Source organism: Myotis nattereri (genome assembly GCF_964212035.1).
Source record: "Myotis nattereri genome assembly, chromosome: 6".
Classification (NCBI taxonomy): domain Eukaryota; kingdom Metazoa; phylum Chordata; class Mammalia; order Chiroptera; family Vespertilionidae; genus Myotis; species Myotis nattereri.
This window is the reverse complement of record NC_138081.1, coordinates 48,544,599-48,569,338: the sequence shown is the minus strand read 5'-3', so window position 1 is coordinate 48,569,338 and position 24,740 is coordinate 48,544,599.

The following is a 24,740-nucleotide window of genomic DNA, read 5'->3' as shown; positions in this document are numbered from 1 at the left end:
GACTTAATAAAGAGACTAACGTTACTACAGAATTTTAACTGAATCCCTTGCTTTTGTAATGTATTATCTAAGCCTGATAGGCAACTGTTAGAGGTTGAATTTTGTCTCCATCCTTGAATTCATATGGTGAAGTCCTCTAACCCTCCCCCTCAGGTGTGATCTTATTTGGAGATAGGGCCATTGCAGATGTAATTAGTTGAGATGAGGCCATAGTGGAGCAGGGTGGGCCCCTAATCCACTAGGACTGGTGTCCTCATAAAAATGGGAAATTTGGAGACAGATACACGCAGGGAGAACACCACGAGGGTGAAGGCAGAGATCAGGTTGATGCTACTACCAGCCAAAGAACACCACAGGCTGCCAGGAACCACCTGCACCTAACAGGAAGGAACGAAGCGGATTCTCCCTCACATCCCTCGGAAGGAACAGCCCTGACAACACCTTGATCTTGGTCTTCTAGCTCCCAGAACTGTGAGAAAATAAATTGTCTGCTGTTTAAGCTACTCTCTTCGTAGTGTTTTGTTATGTCAGCCTTAGAAGATGAAGAAAACAAAAACCAAATTTGGAAACTTTCTCCTCTAGGTTTTTCTTTGCATTATCAAGACAAACGCCTCTAACAATTTGTATAGGTCTGATTTGTTCATTCTGGTAACTACAAATACACACACAGGACCACACCCAAACACGGCGATAGGTGTCTGGACTTGGCCCCACTGCAGGCAGTTGTTGGGAATGCCCTGGAGACCGTACTGTAATAGTAGACGTCAACAGTTGATGGTGTTTTCTTACTCTTGGTCTTGAATCAGTAAAAGATGAAGAAAAAAAAGCACATTTGCGTATTCACTGGTTTAGGCCCAGTCATGATTCCTTTAAAGATGCTGCCAATAGATTTTAGTCATTCTCTGGCAAAGGTTTCTCTTCCACCGCAAACACTACATAGTTGCTGAATGAGTCATCACCTTGAGTAATCTAATTCCTTGACCAGTGCATGCCTGCCGCTTACAGCATGCCATGTCTTTAGTGGTGTATTTTGTATTGCTCCGCTCTCTGCAGCTTCTTTACTACCTCCTTACGGGTAGGGTTAAGGGTTCACTATGAATCCTTCGAGGGGGGAACCTTGCTTACTCAGCAGCGTGTGCCCTGGCCAGTTATCAAGAAACACAACGTTAGGTTTTACTAAGCTTTCTCATACCTTGAGCTAAGCTGGATGTGGCATTATTACTTCAAAAAAGCAGTAAATGTGGGCTAAAAACTGTTTTGCCCCCAAGCTAGATGCCTGGGCTAAAGAATCCGGGGGCAGGAGGGAGCAAAAGGAAAGAAGAGAAGGCTGCTCCAGGAAGGACATGGAGCCGAGCCCACCTCACCGCACCAGCCAGGCTCGCACAGTCTCAGCCTGCATCACCAGACATTCTGCATGTCTTCAGGAGAAATATAACAAGATTATGATCAAAGAGTTATTTCTACCAGTAAAGTTTAAAGCAAATAAACCTTTGAGCTTATTTCTGCATGCTTTTTTTAAAAAAAAGTGTGCCTGAAAGATATTTTCCCTATCAACATATTGTAACCATAAGATGTTTTGTTCTTTAACCAGGAAATATTGTTTTCTCCAAGGCTGGTACAATGAAACATTTTGAATATTTGTAACATTTTTTTTTCCCTGAGGAGAATTTTTGTATTAACATCTGGCTAGCTCTTCCTGATTTCCTTTCTCTTTCTTATGTTTCTAATCACTTCATAATTTTTATCCTTCCATAAGTAGATACCAATAGTATGAAAACAGAAATCAGAGAAATGAAACTATCAACAAAGTCAAAAGGCAACCTATTAAATGGGAGGAAATATTTGCAAATCATATACGTCTGATAGGGGTTAATATCCAAAATACATAAAGAACTCAGACAGCTCAAATCCCCCCCCCAAAAAAAAAATAATCAAATTTAAAAATGGGCAGCCCTAATTGGTTTGGCTCAGTGGATAGAGCATTGGCCTGCGGACCAATGGGCCCCGGGTTTGATTCTGGTCAAGGGCATGTACCTTGGTTGCAGGCTCTTCCCTGGCCCAGGCCCTGGCCAGAGCTCATGCAGAAGCAACCGATCGATGTGTCTCTCTCACATCGGTGTTTCTCTCTCTTTCCCTCTCTCTTTCACTCTTCCTGAAAGTCAATGGAAAAATAGCCTTGTGTGAGGATTAACACCAACAACAAAAAATGGACAGAGGACCTGAATAGACATTTTTCCAAAGATAGCCAATGGGTACATGAAAAGATGCTTAACATCATTAATCAGCAGGGAAATGCAAATCAAAACCACAGTGAGATATCACCTCCTACCTGTTAGAATAGCTATTATCAAAAAGACAAAACTAACAAATGTTGGTGAGTATGTGGAGAAAAGGGAACCTTTGTGCCCTGCTAGTAGGAATATAAATTGGTGCAGCCACTATGGAAAACAGTATGGAGGTTCCTCAAAAAATTAAAAATAGAACTCCCATATGATCCAGCAATTCCATTTCTGGATATTTATCTAAAAAAAACAAAAACACTAACTGAAAAAGATATATGCACACCAATGTTCATTGGGGCATTATTTATAATAGCCAATATATGGAAATAATCTGTGTCAATTGGCAGATGAATTAATAAAGAAAATATGATATATACACATCCTATATAATAAAAGTGTAATATACAAATTGACTGAAAGGCGGAACAACCAGTTGGCAGAGGGCAGAGCCAGTGAGCAGGCAGCACCAGGCCAGCCAAGGCGCATGCCAGTGGGCAGAGGGAGGGGACAGTGATGGGGGGAGGGGGGCGTAGGCAGCCACAATCAGCATCAGCAGAAGGGCGATGGGGCGGGGTGGGGGGGAGGCAGGACTGGCTGCTTGCTGGCTGGCACCGTCCCCTGATCGGCCCGCCTAGTCGCCTCCCACAGAGGGAGGCCACTGGTGGCAGCAGCGGCAGCTGCGCCCAGTCACTTCCTGCAGAGGGAGGCCAGACTGCGGCTTAGGCCTGCTCCCTGCTGGAGTGCACAAATTTTCAGGCACTGGGCCTCTAGTATATATATAATGAAATATTATTCAGCCATAAAAAAGAAAGAAATCGTACCAATTGTGACAGCATGGATGGACACAGGGTATTATGGTAAGTGAAATAAGTCAGACAGAGAAAGGCAAATGCCACATGATCTCACTTATACATGAAATCTAAAAAACAAACAAACAAAAACCCATCACACTCATAGATACAGAGAACAGATTGGTGGTTGCCAAAGGCGGTACGGAGGGTGGGTGATAGACAAAATGGGTGAAGGGGGTCAAAAGGTACAAACTCCCAGCTATAAGATAAATAAGTGATGGAGCTATAATGTACACCATGCCTACTATAGTTAATAACACTGTGCTGCATATTTGTAAGTTGCTAGGAGAATAGATCTTAAGAGTTCTCATCACAAGAAAAAAATTCGTTAACTATATATTGGGACGGATAGTAACGAGACTTATTGTGGTGATCATTTCAGAATATATACAAATATAAAAGCATTATGTGGTATCCCTGAAACTAATATAGTGTTGTATGTCAATTATACCTCAATAAAATATAAAAGAAATTAGAGAAATGAAAGAAAGTCCTTTAAATTCTATTCAACTGTGCTGCCCTATTCCATAACCTTGCCAAATGCAGGAGGGAGAAAGCTACCTTAAGTGTATACTCTAAATGGGGATGCTTTCAGAACAAGCTGAAGTGTGGCTGTTTCATAGTATTACTTATAGCTTACATTTGCATGGCAACACACAACTCTCACAAAACCCACTTTATCCTGAAAAGAGCCCTGAGAGCCAGACCTGTTACCACTGAGGAAACAGAACCCAGGTTATACGGAAGGTGGTGGAGCAGCGACTCTTGGCTCAGCGCTTTGTTCTCCATCTTGTCCTGGATAAGAACTCAGCCATCTCCCATAGAGAATTCTCCAGTTAACCTGTCATCGGACTCCTTGCTGCCTGAGGACCGCACAGTGAGCTACCGAACTTCTCTCGGCTTCTGTTTTCTCATCTGCAAAATAAGGACAATGCCCCACAGGATGAGGTGAGAGTAAAAGTAAATGATGCCAGTGAAAGAAGGTTCATAAACCATAAGTGTTACGCATGTTATACAAATACCCTTTTTAGAAGCAGTGTAAATAAGGACACTTACTTGTCTTTTAAATTTAGGCAACTTTCTTAGCATTTCTAAGGCTCAGCTTCCTTATCAATAAAAGGAGAAACTACTAGACCCTGCGCATGGAATTATTGTTGAAGAGAAAGGAGACAATCCATGCCAAGCAGTTAGCACTGGTCAGTGGATGGGCAGAGCAAGCCCTCGGTGAACGCCGGCTATCTGCAGCAGAGCCACTCACGTTTGATCCCGCCCTTTCCCGGCACAAGTGTAGCCGTTGAGGAAAGTCCAAAGGAGTCCAGGGCCTCCATATGCTGATCCTGTCTGTCCAGGCTCTTTGCTCCGATGGCAGTTTCAAAAGTTATTTTTGGAAGTGGGCCACTTACCCTTTGTTTGGCAAAATTAACATCCCTGGCCCACAGCACACATTCAGCCGCTGAACACGTTCGCCCTCCTTTTAGTCCGCATCCCACTAGAGCACAAGCTTTGGCTGGAGAACATTTACACCCATCCTGACAGCCAGGACACACAACTGACCTACCCTACATCTCCATGTTCCTCCCGAAAGAGAGCACTTCAACAAGGCTGCTTCGGAAGACCTCTGGCAGTCATGGAGCCACGTTTGCTGAGCACAGACAAGAATAATTCTTTTATGTACCAACTAGGAAAAGTCAACTCTAGTTGTGAGTAAAGGAATGTAAAACCCAGCAAAGTGCCTGGCATGTAGTTGGCACTTAGGCTGGGGTAGAAGAGAAAAGTAACAAGGTGCCTTCCAGGTTGGGTTGGTGTCTGATTATAGCTTTGAAGAATGTTTTAACAGGAAAAGAAGAATGAACACAACACAAACTAATCTTAAAGATCTAATCAGCCTCTTGCTATAAACACTACTCCTTAATCAGGTAACTACATTTTTCTGTGACTTAGATCATCTAAATAGAAACATATCTCTTTACATATTGCCTGAGGGGCATATAAATGACATATATCAACACTCACATGAATGGAAACTGTTTGCTGGTGTTCAGGTATGGTGGTGCCACCTGGGCCAGTTCCTCAGACTTGCTTTCAAAACTCTGAGGTGTCCCAGTGACTTTCAGAGGGGAGGGAAACTTAAACTTGGGAAGGTGAATGTAGACAAGCATCCTGAAATGCTTGGCAATGCCTTGTTCCTTAGCATTTCAGAAGTAAATTTGTTCATCATTCCCAAGCATTTTATTTTCCTCTTAATTCTTTTCTCTGGGAGGTCTTACAAGGGCTGTGATTCAGAACTTGGATGTTCTACCAGGTTTGCTTTGTTATTTCAGAAAGTAAACATTTGAACATGTGACTTGCTATTGTATGAGAACTTTAATCATCAGTGAACATTTAGTAAGTGACTGCTACCTAAAAGGCATCATATAGGGCAATGTGGTTGATACATAAACCCCCAATCAACTCCAAACAACATTGAGGGCCAGCTATATACGATGCAATTAAGATGTCAATTAAAAATTTTTTTTTATTAATTTCAGAAAGGAAGGCAGAGGGAAAGAGAGAAAGATCAATGATGAGAATCATTGATGGGCTGCCTCATGCACGCCCCCTACTGGGGGCTGAGCCCACAACTGGAGACTGTGCCCTACCTGGGAATTGAACTGTGACCTCCAGATCCACTGAGCCACACTGGCCAAGCGAAGATGTCAATTTGAATAAAGCCCAGCTCTTGTGATTTATAGACAAGTGAGGGATGAAGGCATAAAGACAATTACAGCACGATGTGAAAAGTGCAAAACAGCCAGCAGATCTGTGGGGTTCCCCCTCTTCAAACCCTTCCTGCTGGGATGCGTGAACGGATGTGGTGGTGATGTCTGAGCACCTCCTGGAGAAGCTGGGCACAGGAGCTCCGGCACCAGTCCAGCATCACCCTGAGAAGATCCCCTTCTCAGCAATGGATGGAAATACAACCCAGCAGCTGGACACCCTCATCTGCTCGTACTCCTACAGGGCCCATTTATTTTCTTTCTCATAAGCATTATCCTGTGGCTCTGAGGAAAAAGCCTGTCCCTGCGACCTCTCACTCTTCCCTAGATTCTCTCCCGAGTCTCATTTCTCTTCCCCTCCCCCTTCCCAGGGCTGCTGGTGTCTTTGCTTTCCTTCCTCTCCCATTGTTCCCAGGCTGTCATCTCCTCATCATGCCCACAACCCCCCTAAAGATACCTTGCAAACAGCCAACTCCCTGGAATACGCGGAAGCATTTCTCTTCTGCAATGCGGGAACTCAGCTGCATGTCACAGCATTTAAAGAGTTTGACCCTATCATATTTACATTTTGTGTTTTTAATGCAAGTAAAAATCTATACATAAAATATATCTCTTTTAAAGACTATCAAATACTAATTTGCGGAAAACCTATGAAGAGCCTTGACCTTTTAAAACGTATGAATCTCAACCAAATGAAAGCATGAGGAAATGGAAATTCTGTAATTATGAAAACTTCTGCACTCTTTCAGGATGTATACATTTCTTTTTTAAAAAAAGTAAAGAAACGGAGAGCTCTGTGGGAGATGAGCTAAGCCACAGGGTGCATTACTTTCTGTGGCACCCCTTCAGGCGCTCTGGCTCTGGGTGCTCTGTCCCTAACTGGGTGAGACAAGAATGCCATTGTTGCTGTCACCACAGCTCTGGGGATGAAGAATAGTAACCGTCTTTATTTTCACATCCAGCATAATCTCTTTATTCAAGGCCTACATTTCAGAAGGTCTCCACTGGAAAAGTGGATCTCGGAAAGCCCCGTTTAGTCATCGGGAAGAAAGCCGGAGCCGGGGGAGCAGAGGAGAGTGGGGTGCCCAGCTGCTCGCCCTGCACAAGGCCAGGCAGTCGGGTCCTCCCCTGCTCCAGGCCCTCGGGTGACAAGGCGGTGCTGTGGCTCCCGGGCGGTGGGGGCGGGAACAGAGGCGAGAGCCTGACTGACAGCAGGCAAACCCTGGCTCCCCCACACACTCACGGGGCTTCGAGCCAGTCACTTAACTTCTCTGAGCCTCGGTTTCTTCCCTGTGAAGTGAAAAAACAATAGAACCTGCCTCCTAGGGTCCTCGTGGGGAGTGAGTTAGTTTTTACAGGGTCCTCAGGGCTGTGTTGGGCATGTAGGAGGCACTGTGTGCATATTTACTATTTTGATTCCCAAGACTCCAGGGGAAATCCAGTTACTGGCAGAATGGTCTCCTTTATGTAGACATAAACCACGAGAGACTAGCATTTAATATACGTAAATCTCAAGTCACATAAACAGATCTTTTAAAAGGCACCATTCCTGGTGACACTATAGCAGACACACAAAACAGGAGTGACAGCACAACACATAGGACTCCACAGAGCCATTTCAAGGCAAAAACCGAGTTGACCCAGCAGGAATAGGGTTGTGCCATGGCCTTGTGGGTCCTGCCTTTCAGGACTCAGGTGTGGATGTGCTTCCTACGATGGCCCCAATGAGATGGACAGACTTTCTCCCCAGATTCCTGGGTTCAGAGAAGCTCACAGTTCACCGCGGCAGTTTGCTCAACTCTAATTAGGAATCTGATTGCTGGTTGGCCTTGCACAAAGGACTTTTAATTAGGGCTGAGAACGCTTAGAAAAATCCACTTGGCAAGTCGACTCCCTCCCTCTATCTCTTTTTTAACATCTTGCCAAGATCATAAGTAAAGGGGGAGCTTAATTACAGTTGGTGTATATATCTTTAAGAAAAAAAATACATTAAGTGCTTTAAAATAGGCTCTCTTGGCTCTGTGATCACAAGGATTTTACTCACTTCTTATCCCTGATTGGTCTCATTCTCAGTTACAGATGAATCAGACACATTTTGAGCAGCTTTAAGATTTGCTTTTCATCCAAAGCCAAGTAGGCAAATGGCAGTGAATTCACAAGCTTTTCCAAATGATCTCATAGGTTCCTCTGGCTCCACTGTGGGGGCCGTATGCACTCTGCAATGCTGTTATCTTAAACACCCCCAGCTTCCTTGTGTCCAAGAAGAGGCTGCAGCATAGGGCCCAGCAAGGCACTGCACTGTCTAGAAGGCGAGTGTGAGTCCCTTCATATGTGCATGCGATGCGGACAAAAATTGGAAAAGGAGAATCAAATAAGCACATCCAAGACCCTGAGCCGGAAGGGTGGGCCGGAGGAGGGAGGGTGGACACGGAGCCTTGGAGGAGCGTACTGTCCTTAAGGCCCTCTCGAGAGCATCCTCTCTCTCAGTGCATCCGTCGAGCCCCCCTCTCATTAAGTCTCCCAGCCTGAAAACAGGTGACCCACGCACCCCTTCCATCCATCTGAACCTGGCCCTGGCAGCCAGTAACTTTTTAATTATTTATATGAAATATCTGATAGGACATGGAATAGCTGAACCCGGGCTAACATATGCTCCAGGCGACTCTGTGAAGCTCACATCAGCCACTCGGATGCATGAGATTTTCCGAGAGAAGTTTGATTTTTCCGATCCTTTAGTCTCTGCCTTTTTTTTTCTCCAAGTCTTTGTGTCTCAGAGCTAAGGGTCCCTTTCATCTAATCTCAGGAATGTGAAGCTCTGCTATTGAATTACATTTCTTCACTTACTATTTATGTTTGATGTGAAAATAAGAAACCGGGTAGAAGCAGAAGATGCTGTCACTTACGTCTGAAGGGATATGCCGATCATTCCTGAGCCCCGTCCAGCCCTTTCACACTTTTTCAACGTGCGGCTTCTGTGCAGACTCTTGAGCTTGGCTCCGTGAAATTACCTTAAAATTCGGGCACATCCTCTCTGTTGGGCTTATGCAGCTAGTGGTCAATAGCAATTTTAACGCCTTCTGCCTTTTGACAGTGATTTTCAACCTTTTTCATCTCACAGCACACAGCAATGAATCACTAAAATTCTGCGGCATACCAAAAAAATATATTTTTACAGATCTGACAAAAGAAAAAGGTATAAATTTGATTCATTCACACCAGACGGTTATTGTTGTGTTGGCTGTTTTCATTTTTTTAATTTGACAATCTAAGGGAAAAGAGGTCAGTGCCCCTGACTAAAAGGTCAGGTATTGCATGTTTTTAAAAATTCTTGTGGCCCTAGTCAGTTTGGCTCAGTAGATAGAGCATCAGCCCACAGACTGAAGCGTCCTGGGTTCAATTCCAGTCAAGGACACGTACCTCCTTTACAGGCTCGATTCCTGGCACTGGTCGGGGCTCGTGCAGGAGGCAACCGATCAATGTGTCTCTCTCACATCGATGTTTCTCTCTCTCTGTCTCCCCCTTTTCCTTCCACTCTCTCTAAAAATCAATGGAAAAATACCCTTGGGTGAGGATTAACAATAAACAAACAAACAAATAACTATTCTTGTGGCACACCACACCAGTTGAAAATCACTTAGACAATTGGTGAGTGGCAGAGGAGCCAAGCTGCTTTGAAATTGTTCCCACATTGGGAATATACGATGGCTACTTGACTACTTTCAGACAAAAAACATCTTTCTAAGGTCGTTATAATTCTGTAGTAGCAACCGCAACAAATGCATCTAAAGATTGTATGGTGAAATGTCACTGGACGAAAATCTAAGATAAATTCTAACATCTACGAAAATATGGAGGGAGAACGGCTTTCTAATTCAAGCCAGGTGAATTTCCAAGATATCCAGTTGCTTTATCACACACCATATGTATGTTTCTCCTTCACATTGTTTTTACCCTGTCTTAGAGATCAGACATCTATTCATCACCGTTATAATTTTTGTGCTATTAAAAATAATCAGGCTTATGTGTTACCTACTTTCCCAACTGCCAAGGACGCTCTCCAGAACTTCGCACAAGCTCTGCTGATGAGCTGGAGAGGGAAATGTCATTATCCTCGTTTTATAGAGGGAGAAATCTGAAGCACAGGAGACTGTTTTGCCTAAGGTGGAAGTGTTGTTTTAATCCTAGACCTTTATTTTTATCTCTTCCTGAGGGTGGTAATGAGCTCGGAGGATTCATCAGGACGAACCCCTGTCTGAAGACTTGTTTATAAAATTATGTCAATAAAATCCACAATCAGATTGGCTGGGGTGGGTCTTCAAACCCAGTGGCTTCCCTAATGAGCACACTCAGCAGGGTGGCAAAACCTTGTTACTAGCTGGCTTCTCCCACACTCTGCTGAGGCGGATGACGAGGGCTGGTGTAAGTTTATTAGTAATACAGACCAAAGCCTTAAGAGCTTTTATACAAGAATCTGGGTTCTTTTTCATTTGTTTAATTATTTAGAAAGTTAGGTTGGAAGATGCGTGTGGAGCAGCTAATAGCGTGACTTCAGAGAGGAACGGCTTGGCACATCCCACTCATTAGCTCGGAGGTTGCTTCACCTTGGACTTTGCTCAGATCAGTTCGTTGCTGTCTCCTAATTTCCCTTCCTGTGGTGGTGCTGTTTGCCTCTCTGATTCCTATCTGCCTCCCGAATCAACGCACACACTGAAGTTACTATACAAAAGACTGAATTTTCAAAGCAAGAAAGAATCCAGCAGGATGCTTCTGGATACTCATGGGCCTGGAGGCCACCATGGGTGGCTACTGGGTGGTGGTGTTTGTCTTCCACATATGTGATGTTTTGAAACAGACGCTTTGGTTATTTACCACAGACATCACCACTGAAGATGGGAGGCCCACTATGGACCATTGTGGGGCTAGGGTGTCCATGGCCCCTCACTCCAAGGTGGGAAAGTGCTTCCGAGTCCGAAAGATCCACCACTGCTGCAAATAAAGCCACACACACCAAGTTGGCTCAGTTGTCCCTACGCTATTAGACCTTGTACTTCCTATTTGAAAACTGCTTTTGGTACAGATGGGGAGAGTTACAATTCATTTCCATCTTATTCATTTTTGTTATCTTTATGGCATTTTCAGTTTTCCAACAGAATTTCTGATTTGCAACTGATAAAGCAATAATGCATTCTCATTGTCAAGAATTTCGATAAAACAACCCTCATCCAAAGACGTGTCAGTGGTTCCCTGTCTTTGGACAAGTAAGAATTGAAGGCAAAGAAATGTGGATTTTGAGAAATCTGGGACAGCTTGCTCCCTGCAGGCTCAAGATCAACATCCCATATAGGAAGAAAAAAAAAAGAATTTAGATAATACAAAACAAAAAGCACTGGAAAGAAACTTACATTATCCATAATTGCATCACCCAGAAAATTAATGTCAACATTTGGCCTAAGCCCTCCCAATCATAAATAGATACCTTTTTCATTTAGGATTAGTCTGTCTATAGAATTTAGACCTTGCTTTTCTTTTCCATTTGACATTATTTCTTGAGCATCCTTCTATGTCCATAAGTAGTCTTGGAAAATATGATCTTTATCAACTATGTGAATTGCATTGTTTGGTGTACTATGATTTATATACCCATCTCCCTAATGTTGTTAATATTTAGGCTGTTCTAATTGGTAGTTAAATCACAAAGAATTCTGTAATGTGCATCCCTTTAGAGCACACATCTTTATTTTTGGAGAGACAGATTCCTCAAATGGAACTAATGGGTCAAACCTATTAACATTTTGAAAATTCTGTTTTCTAAAATTATTGTAGCAATTTATATCCTGATTACTATGCATGATGGTACCCTTTGAATTGAATCTTTGTCACACTAAATTTTTTTTAATTGGATAAATGTTTACCTCTGTTAATGGAATCTTATTGTATTACTAGAGGCCTGATGCGCAAAGATTTGTATAAGCATGGGCCTTCCTTCCCCTGGCTGCCGGCACTGCCTTCCCTCCAGCCGAGCCACCTTTCCACCTTCCCACGCTGCCCAGAGGCCCGTATGCAAATTAACCCACCACCTTTGTTGGGTTAATTTGCATACTCACTCTTGATTGGCTGGTGGGCATCACGAAGGTATGGTCAATTTGCATCTTACTCTTTTATTAGTGTAGATTTTTAAAAAATATATTTATTGTTTAAAGTATTGTATTGTTTTTTTTATTTGAGAACTAGCTATTTTTAACCACTTCATCGAGGTATAATTTATATACCATAAAATCTGATTAAGGTACAATTCAGAGATTTTTAGTCAATTTATAGAGTTTTATAACTATCATAAATTTTAAAACAATTTTAGGACATACCAATTTTATAACAGTCCACATAACCTCTCAAATTTTTCTGGATGCCCATTTGTAGTCAATCCCTGATCCCACTCCTATCCCCATGTAATCCCATATAATAAAAGGCTAATATGCAAATTATCCCCCCAGGAGTTCGACTGAACAGGAGTTCAACCGCTTGCTATGATGTGCGCTGAGCATCAGGAAGCATTGCGGAACAAAGGAAGGCACCTCCAACTGCTGGCAGACGGGGTAAGGAAGGCCCCAATCAGCCCTGATCTCTGTCCAGGCCTAGGGACCCTACCCTTGCATGAGTTTCATGCACCAGGCCACTAGTTATTGATAAAAGCAAAACAAGGCAAAGCAAAACAAAATGAAACCACTTCCCTTTATGTCTCTATAAATTTGTCTTTTCTAGGCATTTCATTGAAATGGAATTATATTTTATGTCTGACTCTTTTCACATAACATAATGCTTTTGAGGTTTATCCATGTTTCAGCATGTTATAATAGCACATATTTAATTCATTTTTATTTAATATTTAATTCTTTAGTGTGGGTGTACTGCATTTTGTTTCTCTCTTCAACAGTTGATGAGTGTTTGGATTGTTTCAGTTTGGAGCTATTATGAATAATGCTACTATGAACATGTGCATAGAAGTCCTTATGTGGATATATAAGTTTCATTGCTCTTGTAAATTCTAGGAATGAAACTGCTGTTCCTCTAGGTTTTTAAATGTACATTACCAGTGAATGGGTAAACAAACTTTTGGTCAATTTCAAACTTTATTTATATTTCTGAATGGTTTACATAACATAGGAATCATGTTTTCTGAACCTTCAAAAGAATTCTTTGGTAAGCCATCTGGACCTGGAGATATTTTGAAAGCAATTGTTCAATACCTTCTCAAGGTTACTGGGGTTTTTTCCATATGTATAACTTATTTAATCAATTTTAACAATTTCCAGAAAAATCATTCATTTATTAATATTTTTACATGATCAACATACAATATCTTTTTCTATTTAAATCTCCTTCATAATATGTTCATATCCCTTTTCCATTTCTAGAATTATTTGTTTGTATTTTCTCTTTTCCTGGATCTTAAAGGTGAAAAGTATTTCCATTTTGTTAGCCTTTAAAATATTAAAAACACTTAAATTAATCAAGTATACTTTAATTTCTATTTAATAAATTGCTGTATTTACTTCTCTTATATATTCCTACTTGTTTGGATTTATTCTTCTATTTCTTTTTCTTTCTTTCTTTTTTTTTTTTTTGGTTATATGATTCATCTAGTTTCATTATTTCTGGTTAAATAATGAGAGTCTTTGAGACCCTCAACATACTCCATTGTACTGATCTGGCCATATTCCATGAATGCTGGTATATAATATTCTGATTTTTATTACTTTCTAAAAAGCTTTTAATTATAGTTTTGATTTAATTTTTATGAAATCCTTATAAAGAATTTTTAAAAATTCTAAGTAATTGAGGGTTTATGTTTTTATTCTTATTTAAACTTGTGTAATTTTTTTCTAGTTTTGTTGCATTTTAGATAAAAGTTCCCTTTATGGCTTTATATATTGTTTGTTTTGCTCAGAATTTCAAATAATACTTTAAAAAACAACTCATTCTTTGTTGTTAAGAAACAAATTCAATATTTGCCTATAATTCAACTTGAATAATTGTAGTATTTCAAACTTTGATGTCCTTTTTTTTTCCTTTTTGATTGTCAAAGTCTGGTGTTTAGATCTCCTAATGACAATTATTTTTCTGTTGATTTCTCCTGTCAGTTTTGTAATTTATATTTAATTCTAGTCTTTCTTCATATGACTTTTATCACTATAAATATTTCCATTCTGCCTGGTACCTTTATGATGAATTCTCCTTTGTTCAATTGTTACTGCCATTCACCTTTTCTTTTTATTTATACCTGCTTGATAAAGATTTGGCCACTATTTAATATTTTAACTATTTAGACTTAATTTTAATGTTTATTGATATTTTCCCTGATTTCCAAGTGAAATGTTCAGTACAGAAATTCTGGCAACTATAGAAAAGTCTTCATATACAAAATCATCCATTACCATATCCAGAATTTTCTCTTTTTCCTTCCTCTTCTTTTAAAATTGTCTTTGGTATGTTAAAAGAAAGCCAGAAGAGCCTACGTCAGGGCCAGTGGTCAGAGGCCAATTCGACCAGAAGCCAGATCATTCCACAGTCCAGAGCATGGAGAGACAAAGGTATCAAGAAAACAGATCTCATATCTATTTCATTTCTTGAAATTCAAAAATAGCAAATCACATTCCTCTCTTGTCTGTGGGAGTGAAGAAATAAAGTGAGTAGATTGCCAGGTTTCAAAGCTAGAATGATGTGAATCTGCTGTGGACAGGAGCAAGAATCCCAGGCAGCTCCCTGCACCAGGAGTTCACAGAAGGCAATTCCAGTGGCTGCCACTGAAAAGCAAAACCTTGCATGGCTTTAGCATGGGCCTGGGATGTTGATGTGTGTGTGTGTGTTATTGTGTATTTGTGTGTGTCGACTGTGATAGGTGTATATTTTTGGAGTATGTGTGTTTGTGTGTTGTGTTGTTGGTTATATATATATATATATACATATATATATATATATATACTCTATGTATTGCGTTGTATGTGTATAAGTTATTGATGTGAGTGTGTTTTTTTGTCTGTGTGTCTTGTTTGTGTGTATTGTTCGGGTATGTGTTGAGATGTGTGTGTGCTTTTGTGTGTTCTTGTTTATGTGTTGTTGTGATTATGTGCTGTGTGCTTGTGTGTGTGTATTGTTTGTGTGTGTTGTGGCAGTGGTGTGTGTATGTTGTGGTGGTGGTGTGCATGTGTGTTGTGATGATAGTGGAATACATGAATGTGTGCTGTGGTGGTGGTGGGGTGTGTGTGTGTTGTGGTGGTAGAGGTATGTGTGTGTGTGTTGTGGTGCTGATGGTAGTGTATGTGTTGTGGTGGTGGTGATTGTGTGTGTGTGTCTGTGTTGCTGTGGTGGTGGTTGTAGGGTGTGTGTGTGTAGGGGTCACATCAGTAGAGGGGGTTGACAGCACTAGAGGTCCCACAGAGGGAAAGCAGATGTCAACACAGCTGAGTCCATGTTTCCTGGAGGTGGGGGAAACTTTGGGTCTGAGAGCTGCCTCAAGTCATGTTCTGGCTGAAAAGTAAGGTCCAGAGCTTCAGCAGAAATGTGTCCTATGTCAAAGGATCTTAAAATAGGCTCTCCAAGGAAAGGTTAAAGGGATCAAACCCTTTTTCACAAAAGGAGAAAAGATTAAGTGGCTATTTAATTACTACCATCAAACCCATGAAGGATTTCTTAGAGAGCTCCGTGGTTTTTCACTTTCCCTAGAAGGCAGAGAGGGTGAAATGCAATCCACTTAAAACAATGGAAATCGAGGAGTTTCTCGCCCCTCAGATTTATACAACATGGGGCAGTCTGTAAGGAAGATTATAGAATCCCAGCCCCAGTGATCGCTGAAGAGAGAAACTGCAGTCCAGAACCCAGGGCCGAGGGCGACTGGGAAGGAGCGCTGGCCTGGTCAGGCAGACCGGGCTGGAATTGCAGCTCTGCACGGCCCCTCAGGATTATTTAACTTCTTTATTCTTACCTTTCTCATCTGTCAAATGAGCATAATGACAACGCGATCACAGATTTTTCTTGGATTAAATCAAATGACAACCTATTTGAATTCCTAGCTCAGTGCCTGGTACCAGTACCTGTTCAACCAGTGTAGGCTTCCTCCCCCTTTTCAACTATCATTTGATGAGCAGTAAATCTTGCCCATTCTTTGACCACTAACGAGAATACTAATTCAATTCCATTTGCTAAAAATGTATGAGCACCTCCTTTATGGAAGGTACTAGGGTGTTTCCTGGCTCCCAGCATCCATTCACCCTACTTTTGGTATGTCTCCAATTTTTGTGGGTGTGGGTCCACCCGCTTAGGCAGCATGCAGTTTAGTTGGTGACAGGTGACCCAGGTGCTGCCAATCAAAGCATCTGAGTGCTTTGTCAAGAGTGATTCGTTAAGAAAGGGGAACCTGACCCAATTGAAGCAAGTGAAACTCAAAGGATTTTGCTTGAGCTTGTTGGACAGCAGGCCCTCTCCCTCCCAAGAGCCCGGGAGGCTGGAGCTAGTGCAGCCACCAAACTCCTCAAAAGCCTGAGAATTAAAATACGGAGAGGAGAGCAAAGTTAAGTTTAGAAACAGGGAGAAGCCAGCCCAATTCCTAGAGTTTTCAGTTATGTGACCCAATAAATTCTACTTTTTGTTTAAGCTAGTTGAGTTGGGTTATATGTTGCTAAATGAGCCAACTGACACAGGCTGTGTAAGACATATAAAAATGACTAAGATCAAAAAGCTTATAAATTATAAAAAAGATCTTTACAAAAATAATAGTATGGGGCAAAGTATTTATTATATAGTATTTATCTAGGACTTACGAGTAGTACTTGCTAGACACTGCACTAAATTCTTTGTACACATTGCTTTATTTAATCCTCAGGACAGTTAGTTTTGTGGAATTAGCAGCCTTGATTTTGAACTAGGGAGATGGGTAGACATTGGACAGATGGGAGGGGAGGGTAAAGGGGGTAAGTGGAAGAAGGAATACATGGAGACAGGAAAATGCAGACACAGCTTGGGAAATAATTGGTGGTCTTTTAATTGAGGCGTAGAGGCACGAAAGACAGTAATGGGGAATGTGACAGCAAGGCAGGCTGAGATCAATGCATTGGGAATTTGGAATTCCAAGGCAAGAAATTTATATGATTAACAACCGGAGGCCCGATGCACAAAATTCGTGCAAGAGTAGGTCTTCCTTCCCCCTGCTGCTGGCACCGGCTTCCCTCTGGCACCCAGGACCTGGGCTTTCCTCACAGCCTTGGCTTTGTCTGGAAGGTCATCCTGAAGGACATCTGGTCTAATTAGCATATTATGCTTTTATTATTATAGATGAGGTGTTTTTTTAAGCAAAGAAGTAAGAGACCCAAAATCTAATCTCATATAGCTTAGTTTTTTATCTGGGGAAAATATTCTTATAATGTAGGAAAGTAGATATCATTTTCAAAGTGAGTACAGACGAGGGGGAAGTGCCTTAATATATAAGTATTCACAATTTTTGCTCCCTTCCCTGACTTTACAGAGAGTGACTCTTCCTTTTGGGTCAGCAGTCAGGTGCCTTCAATTGTACAGAGTCTAGGATGGGGACACACGCACGCATGGACTTTAAAATCCTGAGAGGGTAGGTTGGTTTATGGGAGGAAGGATTGGGTGATGCAAAAGGAAGAGAGAAACAGCAAGTCTGAGTGTTGGAGCTTGAGGAACTGGAATTTGAGGAGGAAAGACGGAGATTCTTAGGGGGCCGTTGCTACCCTTGTAAAGGAAACTGAGAGTGACAGGGAAAGAGGCGGTGGTGTGTGCTTTCTTTAGAGAAAAAGCAAAGACTTAAGGCACGTCTTTATGATGACGTTTTCACTTCCAGATTGCAGAAGCTGGTGTTTATCGACATTGGAGAAAGAGCTTGCTTTGGTGCCTATTGAAGGGCATGACTGGCTGGCGGCAGGGAAGAGGAAAAGTATTGCGTGTTCAGCTTGAGTGAAAGGAGGATGGGTCAGGAAATGTGTGGGGAACCAGCCTTGAGAAGAGGCACCAAAAACAAAATTGAGAATAATAGGTGCAGGTATGTCAAAACCATGTGATGGCTCCGCCAAAAGTTAAACAAATAATTGCCGTATGACCCAGCAATTCCATTTCTGGGAATAGACCCCAAAGAATTGAAAGCAGGGACTCAAGCACATGCTTGCACACCAGTGTTCATAGCAGCGTTAGTCACTAAGGGAAAAAAGGAGAAGCAACCCAAGTGGTCAACAACAGATAAGTCAATAAACGAGATGTGGTCCATGCATCCAATAGAATATTACTCGGCCTTAACTGAGAAGGAAATTCTATACGCTACAATGCGGATGAGCCTTAAAAATATTATGTCGAGTGAAATGAGCCAAACACAAAAGGACAAATACTGCGTGAGGTACCTAATATAGGCAAGTTCATAGAGACAGAAAGCAGATAAAAGGTTATTGGGGCCTGAAGGGGGTGGTGGTGAGAAGTTATTGTTTACTGGGTGGAGCAAGCATGTCAAACTCAAAGGCTAACACGGGCCAAATAAACAAGATTTAAGTTTATGTGGGCCACAAAAAAATAGAAGCTTCCATTTTTATAGAAACGTAGGTTTATTTCTATAGAGACATGCTGAATACAAAGGGCAGAAATAAATGAGTAATCGTTAACATAAAGTAATGGAACATTTTAATAAAGACTCATATTTTTTCTTGAACATTGACTTACCAGACAATGAATAACTGCACAAATTAACACACGTAACACAAATAAACCTATTTTTCTTGTTCTCTGCAAGCAAAATATTTCCTGTTGCGCACACCAAACAAGTCAGTACAAGACTAATGACATGGCAATCGGCTGCTAAAATATTCGCTGCTAGTATTAGTGGAGAGAAATGGTGCGCCTGCACGTAAGGCGCATAAGGGAAATGAATGCAACACAATTATAGTAATCAGTCATTAACAAACGTTGTAGTTCGTTATTAATAATTATGTATAACAAGATATTGTAAAAATTAAGTTACAAAATTTTTATTAAAACAATTTTTACATATTGTTATATTGGCTGGGCCACAAAAATATTCATTGTGGGCTGCATGTGGCCTGTGGGCCGGGAGTTTGGCATGTTTGGGATAGAGTTTCTGTTTGAGGTGAAGAAAAAGTTCTGAACATGGATAATGGTGATGGTTGCATAATATTGTGAATATATTTAATGCCACTTATAATCATACATTTGAAATTATTATAAAATGATAAATTTTGTATTATGTATGTTTTACCACAACTTTTTAAAAGCTCCATGTGATGTAGAGTTATTGATGTTACACTAGGGAGTGGGGCTTGCCTAGTGTCTCCAGACAGAGTCTTGCCCAGGAGGGAGGGCTATACAAATATCGTTCTAAGGAGAAAGATCAGTAGCCATGAGGTACAGAACCTTGGACCAGAACATTGGCCTAGGATGTGAACTTTCAAATCAGTGAGGATAAGGTGCTGTGAGAGCCAGGCAAAGGGAGAATGAGGAGGATTTGTGATTATTGGATCAGGAAAGGCATTGGGGGAGCCAGGCAGTTGTCATGATTTCAGCTTTTTCTTTTCCTTACAAAATATTTGCTACAGTGGTTGATTTCTATTTTTAACAAGCCAACCAAGTATTTCCTTCCTAATATTACCTAACTTCACCTTTCTCAATTGCTGCCATAAATAGAACTCATCAACAACAAGTCTTTAGAAAACTGTCAACCTCAGCCAATAAGTTGTACTCACCCATATGGAAGAAGTGGGCGGTCATGACTCAGACAAGGTGACTCTGCTTTTCTGAATGGAAAAACATTCCATGTTTTGATCGTGACCAAGAATGTTTCTGAATACAAGTCTGAGATCTTTTCTTAAGCGTTTATTTTATTGATTGATTGATTGATTTTTTGGTACTGCAATGTTTCCTGTTGCATGGATATATACTTTGTCAAAGAGAAATGTCAAACTCTCAGCTGATTGATATAAAGCTATTTTACAACTTGTTTTTCAGGATCTCCTAAGTTTCACTTTTTATGTTTTTGCAATCCTTCTCTTTCCAATATATTTGAAACTTATTTTAAATATTTACACAACACCGAAGAGTACACATTTATGTACAAAATCCACATTCACGTAAGTTCAAAAATGGCTTGCTTCTCCCCTAGATACAGCTTAGACGGGTCTTATTATCAAAGAAGCCCTAGAACTTCTTACCCACAAATGAAGTTACAGCAGAAACCTGTTTACCCATCTAACCACCTGTTGTCACATAGTAGCAGGGCCTTTAGAAACTGGGAAAGGTGGGAGGTACATTTCGATAAGGGGAAAGGCCTGACACTGGACCAGGTCAGTGCTGAACAGATCAGCCTGAATGGGTACTGCAGTAAGAGGCTCTGAGCAGCTCGCAGCAGTGGATAGACGCCGAGAGCATGGATATGGTGGTTGGATGTGAGGTAAGAGGCTTACTATAAATCACCTTGGCCTTCCTTCATCGCCCATGTGTTCCATGTATAAGGGAAATCCTAGCTGGGCTAGATCAAACCAGATGACTGACAGCTGGAGATGGGTGATACCTCTCTAAAACATCTATTTGCATCCACTGATCTATGTGGAACTTTGGGGGCCTTATAGGAAAAATACCTGAACCATATCCACCTCTGCTGGTTACATATGGAATACAGATATATTCATTCCACAAATATTTGTTGCGTGCTTCCTATTGTGCCAGACACCATGCATAGTCTTGGGGATAGAGCTGTGAAGACACGAGCTCTGCCTTCCAGGAGTTTACAGTCTCAATGGAGGAGACCAAAATAAATAGAATAATAAGTAAACAATATAATTAATGATTATGATAACTATAAGGAAGCAAAAGAACAAGAGTGAGGAAGTAAAGAGAAACTGCTTTAGGTCACTTCAGATAGGGGGTTCCAGGATGTCCTTAGAAGGGGTAACATCTGAGCTTAATCATCCAGGATGAGAAAGAGCCAGCCAGTCTCCCCTTGGGAGTGGGGGTGGGGGGAGCAACCTAGAGGAACTCAAGTGCAAGGCCTGGGAGCATGTGTTCAAGGCAGAGGATGGGAGCTGGAGTGGCCTAAAGTGGTGACTATGATCGAAGATCGGTTTGCAGAGCTGGCAGACGCTAGATCTCGTAGGACCTTCTCAGCCATGTAGGGGTGGTCAGTAGCTACTGAAGAGTTTTTAAGCAGGAGAATAACATGATTTTATTTACATTTTTAAAAGAACACTGGCTGGTGCAAGGTAAGTAGAGGTAAAAGTGGAAGCAGGTTCGTTAAGAAAACCACCGTGATAATCCAAGAAGTGATGATGGCAGCCAATACTAGGAAAGTGGTTCTCAAAGATAGGGGTCCCTGGATCAGCAGCAGCAGCGGCAGCGGCAGCAGCAGCATCTAGCAACCTGCTAGAAATGCGAATTCTCAGGTCCTACACCAGCCCCCATGAATCAGAAATTCGGGGAGTAGGACCCAGCAGAACTGTATTAACTCTTCAAGGTGGTTCTATGCACACTGAAAGTAGGCAACTTCTAGATTAGGAGGATGGTGCTATGTAGAGAAGGTGCTATAGACAAAGTGTTTGTGTCTCTCTGAAATTCATACGTGGGAGCCCTAACCCCCAGTTTAACTATATTTGGAGATGGGGCCTCTAAGGAAGTAATTAAGGTTAAGTGAGGTTACGTGTGGGGCATTGATCCATTAAGATAAGTGACATTATAAGAAGGGAGTTTTCTCTCTCCTTCTTTCTACCTCCCCCCACTTACCCCTCCCCTCCCCATAAGCCCACAGAAGAGGCCTCAGAATGAAACCTATATTGCTGGCACCTTGATCTTGAACCTTTCAGCCTCTAGAACTGTGAGGAAATAAATTTCTGTTAAGTCACTCAGTGGGTGGAATTTTGTTATGGCAGCCAGAAAAGACTAATACAGAAGGGAAGAGTGAACTGTAGTGGGATAAATTTTGGAGGCAGAACTTGGTAATGCATTAAATACATATACAGGGTGAGTGAGCTCACAAAGTCACAATAAAAAGCCATAGCTGTGGACTCCTTCTTAACCAGCTGTGGAGATAACTCAGAGTAAAAATATGTACGCCCCCATCTGTGAACTCTTCAAAATATTAAGGAGAAACCCAGCATCTGCACCCCTTCCTAATTCAAAGCATCACCTCGCACACGGGTCCTAGTAGGAGACACCCCTATCCCCATATCCCTATACAGAAGTCAAAGGGGAACTGGTTCTCCCTCATAACTCATTGCAACCCAGAGCTTGGAAACATGACCGAGGCTCAGACAATCAGATGCTCTCCACGGACTTGCCTCTGGAACGAGCTTGTTCGTGGCTGTGGCAGTGAAGTCAGGAAAGGATGGTGAGGGCCCAGTGGCAGCCCCAACCCATAATATGACCTTGGCTGAATTATTTTCCCCATTGGTTTTCCCACCATTCCCATCCACTTATGAGCAATAGGACATGCTTCCAATAAACTCATTTTTTGCCTAAATTAACTAGAGTTTTAGCCAACCTCTGTGAAGGATCAAAAGAGGAACTCTATAAAGACTAGACTTCCTATGTGTACACAGAGGGTCAGAGCCCTTGATATCTGGGTATTCATTTTAATGTGGTGGCATTTGTGCTCACAGGCTATAGCCAGAGACATCTGGGTTGCAGGTAGCAATAGGCAACAGCTTCCCTCCATTGCTTCCCTAAACTAGTGTGTCCTCATGTCCGTGAACAACCAACAGGCAACTGAGACTTTAAATAACAGCTTCCATTTTCTTTCTAACACCTTTGACTCCATCTCCTCATCTTAGAGCCACTGGCCCACCTGACAGGCAACAGTCGAAGGGCTCTGGATCATCGCTGGCCTCCTCTGGAGTCACTCCTCCTGCAGTGGGTCATCCTAGAGCCGTGCCCTGATCATGCCATGCCCTGTTCTAGCATCATTAATAAAACGTTGACAACAAAATATGAACTACTTAGATGGGTATTCAAGGGCCTGCACAATTTTGTTTCTCCCTATTTTTCTTAGCTTACCTTCTAGTACTTTCCAACACACTCCTTATGCTCAATATAGGCTGGCCTATTCATGGTGCCCTGGACATGCATCCTGCACTCCCACTCTCCCCCAATCTAGAATGCCTCTCCTCTCCTCTTTCTCTCTAGAGGCTTCCCATTCCTCAGGACCCACTTCCAACCCCGCCTCTCTGGGAAATCCTTCTTGAATTTCCTGACCCACAGTGATCTCTCCCTTCTCGAAATCTCCAAAACCCCCAATGTCTGTGCCAATCATTTGATGCTCTTCAGACTTGTTTTTTTCCCCCCCTGGGCTTGTGCCTCATCGTATCAACCAGATTAGTAACCCGTTTAAAGCAGACACCACACTCTACACAGTGACTCACTGCAATGATTACCCAACCTCCTGTGTATTCTAGATGAGCCAGGAAGCATGGAAACAAAGATAATCCAGGATATAATCCACAGGTCCATTGTCTGCCCCATCCATGGCTTCTTCTAGAGAATCTATTCTGCATCCCTCTGTCCCCCATGACCTACCCCCTAACCCAGTGGTCGGCAAACCGCAGCTCGCGAGCCACATGCGGCTCTTTGGCCCCTTGAGTGTGGCTCTTCCACAAAATACCACGTGCAGTCGCGCATGTACAGTGCAATTGAAACTTCGTGGCCCATGCGCAGAAGTCGGTTTTCGGCCTGGGCGAGTCTATTTTGGAGAAGTGGAGTTAGAAGAAGTGGGGGGTGTCGGTTGGTCGGGCCACAGGAGACGCTGCGCAGGCGGGCCGCGAGATACACAGCGCGGGGGAGGAACATTGTTTTGAGGTACGTTCGCTGAGGTCGACCCCTTCCAACTCTCCCATCCACACTCCTCTATCTGAAACAAATGTACAAGAGGAGTGTGGATGGGAGAGTTGGAAAGGGGTCAACCTCAGCAGACGTACCTCAATCAGACTGAGGCCATTTTTAGCAAAGGCCAGCTTAGGAGTACCCTAACTAAGTTAATAACAATGTACCTACCTATATAGTTTAAGTTTAAAAAATTTGGCTCCCAAAAGAAATTTCAATCGTTGTACTGTTGCTATTTGGCTCTGCTGACTAATGAGTTTGCCGACCACTGGTCTAACCCAACGCAGCTGCTCCACTGTGAGAAAAGCATGATATGGCCTGACAAGGCTCTTCCCTATAGGAATTCACCTGAAGAGACGCAGAGACTGCTGTCAGTTGGTGATGGTTACTGGAGCTTGGAGATCATGATGTAGAGTCAGAATGGCAGCTCTGTTGGATGAAGTAAGCAACACAAGGAAGCTGGCCTGGTTAAGAGGTCACTAGAGACAAAGATCATAGAGCTCCTGGAAGTGGAAAGAGAGGCTGAGCTCCTGGTGGCCTCCTGCTTCTCAGGCCCAGCCTTTCTCTAGGCAGGATCTGGTTGTATTTCTTGTCCATGAGATTTCCCTTTAACATTTCAGTAAACTGGGGCTAGCTTGAGTGGCTTTTAATCTTTTGCTTTCAAAGGAACTTTGACCAAAAAAAAAAAAAAAAGAGGCAGCAGGGACTGATAATAATTCTCACCCTCCGTTCTTTATACCTCTCCCAGGCAGGGCTCCCCCAGGACTCTGCCCCTTCCCTTCTCCTAGGCCTGTCACAGCAAAGCGTGACTACTGAATTCCTAGCATGGAAAACCAAGAATCAATTGCTCAAATGCTGTCAAAAAGTGACATTCAAGTTTGAGTGACAATGATGTCTTTGGTCCTGTCCCTATCCACTTTCCTATTTTTAGTTCTGCTCCTGCTCTCTGCAATTACAATGCTTAGTGCTTAAGCAGT